Consider the following 6,224-nt stretch of genomic DNA (forward strand, 5'->3'; position numbering starts at 1 on the left):
ATATGTATATACAAAACTAAACAGGATTTATTGATCTAATCCAACTTTAGCTGTACTAAGAAAGTTAGAGAAGTCTGTCTGAAAGTAGAATCCCATTGATATTGATATATATTAACTTTTTTAAATTGAGGTCTTTTTACAACGATCCACCAATACCCTGATTCTCAACCATGTTTCGGAGCACTAGAACACAAAAAGGTTGTGGGAATTTTACTGACGTGCATTTCTCACAGACTGAAATAGTCGTCAGTGACAAGTGATGGCAAAACATAACCCTTGTTTATCTTTGGCAAGGTCAAGGGGACAAGAATGTGTGTGTGTGTGTGTGTGTGTGCGCGCATGTCTATCTATAGTTATGAGGGCCAATTTTGGCCAGAGAATGCATTACGTCAATGAATGTCCTCACAACTGCTGTGAGACGTGTGTGTGGGACACTGGCAGAAAATGTAAAGTCAAGCTTGTTGTAATGTGTGACTCAAGGCCTGAGATTATTCATTATAAGTAATGGTGGGAACAAGTCATTTAACATAATAACTTATTGAGCTATTTGTGAGCATGAATTCCTACATTAATATATTATAATCGTGACTGCAGGCTTATCATTACCTCTGCCGAGAAGTTTTTTGATTTGTTTTAATCGTATATTTGTTAGTCAGACGTCTCACCCCAAAACTTGGTGGAAGGATATTTTTGTCTATTTCTTTAACATTGTGAGATCAGGGTTGTTTTTTCCCAGTTTTCCCAGTGAATAATTCATGGATCTCGATTGGAAAACCCAGGCACATTTAGGCAACTGCTACGAGTGTGTAACATTTGGCTGCAGGTTGATCGGATGCGAGGGAATTGTTGGTGGAGCACTTCTGAAACCTCTTCTGGTTCTTTTTTGAAAATGTATTCTGTATAAGTTGTGCCACTTCTAGCAAGTCACATTAACACATAAAATCTGAACAAGCACTGGCAGACTATTAAATTTAAGTGCATGTAATTAAACTTTATATCGTTGCAATGGGGATTTTAGAGAAGCGCCGGAACTTGTAGTCAGACCTTTGTTGATACCAGCTTCTGAAGTGTTAGGATTATTTGGATTTTTCTGTTTTTATAGCTTTGTAGTTTGAATAAATTAAGACTTTAACTGGTAATACTCAGACAAAACAGCACTTTTAAGACCCCGAATTGAGAACTGAACATTTGTGAACTTTGTTAAATCTTTTAATGGACAGTATTTATATCCTGCTTCTCTAGTTTTAATGACAACTCAAACTGTTTTAAACAACAAGCCCCATTCACAGACAATTTGGGCTTCGTATTGGACTGGAAGAGCCAGGAATTGAACCACGACCTTCTGGCCATCGCCACCCACATTTGTTGACACTTTTACGTCTGTTATGTCCGATCTCGTCTCTCACCTGAGCTCAGAGCCATGTCTCCATCATTCCCCCCCACCACATACAGGTGACCGTCCAGCACGGCAGCCGCTGCCCTGGCTCGTCTGCTCAGCATCGGAGCCTGTTTGCTCCACGTGTTCATTTTGGGATCAAACCTGGAACAACGACACAAAGGTGAGCACGGCCAGTTGGACAAGCGGGCTGTCAATCATTAGTGGTTGCATAACACAAATTCATTATTTATTTATTCCTCTGAGTCAGACTGCTTTCAAAGGGATGTGAGGTGTTGGGGTGTTAACATTGAGATGCACAGAGCAGACGCAGGCTACTGGTTCCTCTTTATTATCATGGGTGTTTTTTAAAGGAGGTATTTTGTCGTGTATGACACAAACAAGGACGTTTCCTCAGATTATATAAAGCTGTATTCAGATGTAATTGGAGAAATTGAATTTCTGTTGTGAACATGTTTTTCTTCTTTGCAAAAAGAGAAAACTATTCACTGAGAGATTTTCTTTTGGTTTGATCCCTGGATCCTTTAAGCTGCAATCCAAAGTGTCCTTGACCAAGATATTGAACCAAAATTGTCTCTGATAGCTGTGTCGGCAGTGTGTATAGATGGTGTGTGATAGATAAACCGCAGTGAATAGATTTAGTGTGATAGATAAACCGCAGTGAATAGATGGTGTGTGTGTGTGAATGGGTAAATATGACTTTCACTATTAAACGCTCTCGGTCATTGGTGAAACGGGCAAAATACCATATATATCCAGTCCATTTTATTAGATTGTTAAAAGTGACATTCAGTCTGGATGAGACGTCTTGAGCACGTTCCTTTCTGTTCCTAGTGATTACGAAGAGGAAGGAGTCATTTTGTGAGATCTTTAGCAGGACTCGTGCAATTCTACCTCTCCACGGTGCTCATAGCCGTTATGCCATCGTGTCCTCCAATAGCAAACAGGTATCCGTCCATCGCCACCAGACACACGCTGCTGCGGGGGCTGCTCAAGGGGGCTACGTCTGTACTCCAGCTGTCGGTGTCTGGGCTGTACCTGTTGGGGCGGAGGTTGAGGAGAGGGGATGTCAAAGCTCTGCTCGACGGGGAAATCAGCGTCAAGTCAAACTTAGAAAACACATATTTCTCAAGTGTTTTGCATCCTGTAAACATTCACACTGAGGGAAGGTATTTGGGTTGTGTAAACTTCTCGGAGCTGGTTTCCTCACTGCTTGAATCCCATTGTTTACCCCCAAGCTCAAGGCAATTCAATTTAAAAAGGAACAACAACAACAAAAACAAACCCATCTCTTCTATATAATTGGTCATGTCAAAAATTCATCTTAAAAAGTCCCAAGAGGGCTGAAACTGCCCCTCAGAGATTAGGTGCACTCAAGTAAACCAAATGAAAGCTGGCTGGTTCAGACCCTTAACTTCAGGTCAGTGTCTGCAGCCAGCCGGGGACGATCATCGAGGGGTGAAGTGGTTAGAGTGACTGTGGGAACTGGGAACGGAGCCAGTTCCTCTGAGATTTCAGATAAAGAGGAGCAGAGGAAGTGGGAGAATGGGCAACAGGAGTGTGGGTGTGTGGGAGTGTGTGTGTGTGTGTGTGTGTGTGTATGTGTCTGTAGAAATCTTGTAAAATGAGGATTCAGTAGTTTGGGCATTGCTCATGAAAAAAAAAGGTGGAGATTTAGTTGTAATGTCAAAAGGTCTACATCTTATTTCTGTTTTGATGCTGACCTCTAGTGTTCAAAGATATGAACTACAACAATTAAAAAGGGATCTCTCTTACCTCTTGTAAATTGAATGCATCTCCAGGATGTCTCCAGGGTCCCAACGCTCAAAGTTTAAATGGTAAAGAGGATGGATGGATACAGCTGCAACTGTTTGGCTGTGTAAATCTGAGTTATTTTTTTTTGTGCCCTTTATGTTCTTTGTTTTATTGTGTTGCTGTTACAAGAAAACGTTTACATGACTTCCTCCTCCACGGATGGATGCTGTCGGATCTAAGCAGCTCTTACATAACTAATCAATAGCTGATTGGTATTTCAAAAAATCACCAATTACCAATGACGGTGGAAAATAGTGTGAGGCACAGGAATGGATAATCATGTGAGTTTAAATCAGCTTATACCAGGAAATAAATATGGACCAAAATAAACGATTTCCAATTACAACAACACAGAGACTCAGCAGTTTGATGTTTGAATTCAACTGGGGCGTGAAATTCAAAAGAGCATGGGACAAAAAAAGGAAAACATGATGATGCAAGGTTCTTACAGCCTTCAAGAGCTTACGGTGATAATGAAATGTTATTCTGAAGTGTTGGTAAGAATTATTTCCCAAATTAAGACACAGAGATGTGAGTGAAAGATGTGTTTGAAGCTGAACTGTCTCTCACCTCTCCACACTGCTGTGACATCTGATTTTATCCTCTCCACCCACAGCGTAGATCTTTCCTTCCAGGGGACACACAGCCACAGATCCTCGGCTGTTCACCATACGTGCTGCAGATCTCCACTCGTTGTACTCGGAACAGAACTGCTCGACCAGGCAGGACGGATCCTCCTGGGTCCATCCCCCTACTACCAGAACAAAACAGGGCACACATTACTTCATGACGATGATCATTCAACACATCTTTTACATCTACTTGTGGCGAACACCAGGTAAAACGTTTTCTTTGCACCTGGAAAAAGTCAGAATTCAATTAGAATCTTTGGACAAATGTCACAGAATCATATCTGTTTCTTTCTGATTCTCTATATGCATGAGAAACAGTTGAGGAAGCAAATTCAGGCATAAATCCAAGATTATCTGACTTCTCTGACTGGTCCTATGAAGACGAGGTGTGATGGAGGTGAGCTCAAAATTATAAGAAACCTAATAAGATGGAAAGTCGACTGAAAGGTATATAACACATTAAGAAAACCGCCCAAAACTGCATTGTTGCTTTCACATTTATAATTCTTTTTTTTATATATTCATTTCATGTATTAACATTTTATTCTCTATGTAATATGTCATTAATTTCCTTTTAAAAGCCAAATTTTATTGTATTACAATTTCCCCATTTTCTGTAAATTTAAATAAAGAGAATGACGTCATTAGATTAGTTTATGAAGCGACAGAAGTAAGAACTCAAGTAGAACTATCCCTTATCCATTCCACACTCTGCATTGAAAAGATTGAAAACTGCCTCTTAAAATCATTTGAACATTTAGATTAAAATGGTTCCTGCTTCTGTTTTAGTGTCTAATGTTTTAAAGTCACTCATTAGAATATAAGATCTCATGTTGCACCATAAAGTGAGAGTTCAGAAACAACAAAATTAGAAACTCTTTGCACAAACTGACCCATGAACATCACATTATCTGAGACGTCTTTGGGCGGAGTTTTGCTCGAGCGACTGTTGAGGGGGTTAGACCTGTGGCCCTGGCGGGGGGGCCCTCCCTTACTCTCTGTGATCTGCATGTGCTGGGGCTCTGGGGACTCGAGGGCCTCTCTGCAACACACAGACAAAAGACAAAAATTAAATTGACACAAGAAAGTTGTAGACATATCTCAGTCATAACGTTTAAATTATATATCTTATCCTGAATTTAATTGATTAAAATTAAGCAAAACAAGCTCGTTTTTTCTGTAACAGCACCCAGAAGATTTCGGTTCTTACCCTTGTTCATTGTACAATCCCATGTTTTATCTGCACTCGTCTCAGATTCAAATACTAAGATCTGTTCTTCGGCCTCAGTGCAGCACCTTCCTGTGAGTGGGGGTCACGTCTCACAGCTGCTCTGCTCCCAACTCGCTCAGTGTTCTGCTCTGACATCATACTCCTCCCCTTAGCAACACCGTCCCCCCCACTCCATCTTCCCCCCCAAAAACTTTGTGATTCAGTGATTCATCCCAACTTCTCCTCAACCTGAAACCAGAGACTCCTCCGACACAAGGAGCTCCCGGACCCATGGATCTTGTCACTGTCCAGTTGAGGCTCAGACGCCGTCAGTGACCTCTGAGTCACTGGTGTGAATTTAGAACACGCGAAGGCCGCTATTCGTCATGGTGGGTCAAATAGAGTCGGCCGTCCTTCCTCCCTTTACGTCACCTGTCATTCAAACTCTGAACCAACACACAAAGCAACAGTACAACTCTATGATTTTACTCTTATTTTACACTGTTATGCACTTTTAAGACTTTTAGGCTATTTTGAGGCTTTTCGGTGATCATGTGAAATTTGTATTTATGCATATGGAATTCATTTACCTACATATGTGGGTGCATGTGTCCATGTTTTTTGATTCCATTGTATTCTATTTCTATTATATTCTACGATTATTGATAAATTAAGTTATTTTTTATCTTCATCAACTTTGTTACCTGAATATAAGTCTAGGATTTTTTAATCAGCACCTGAAAGATTGTGACAGTTGGATATGGTTAAAGCTCCAGAAAAGCTCCAGACTTTTAGTCGAGGTTAGGTAAACAATGAACTTTAACTTTATCTTAACGATTTTAAACACATCGTCAAATGTTTTTCAATAGAGTCATTCTCCTGTTGCTTTTTAGGTAAAGGGGTTTCCCTCCGGTTATGCTGAGGATAGGTTCCATTTCTGTCTGACCTGTCCCTGTCAGCTCCCTTCCCCAAAATCACTCATCCATTCCATCCATTCCATCCATTCCATCCATTCCATCCATTCCATCCCTTCTTTCATTCCTTCATTCCTCTGACGCTTCCTCTGATGCTTCCTCTGCTTCAGAATGTCTGTATTTATATCTCTGACCAACAGAAACCGTCCAATATAGGTAGATAGATAGATAGATAGATAGATAGATAGATAGATAGA

The sequence above is a fragment of the Limanda limanda genome, chromosome 5, assembly GCF_963576545.1.
Source record: "Limanda limanda chromosome 5, fLimLim1.1, whole genome shotgun sequence".
Classification (NCBI taxonomy): domain Eukaryota; kingdom Metazoa; phylum Chordata; class Actinopteri; order Pleuronectiformes; family Pleuronectidae; genus Limanda; species Limanda limanda.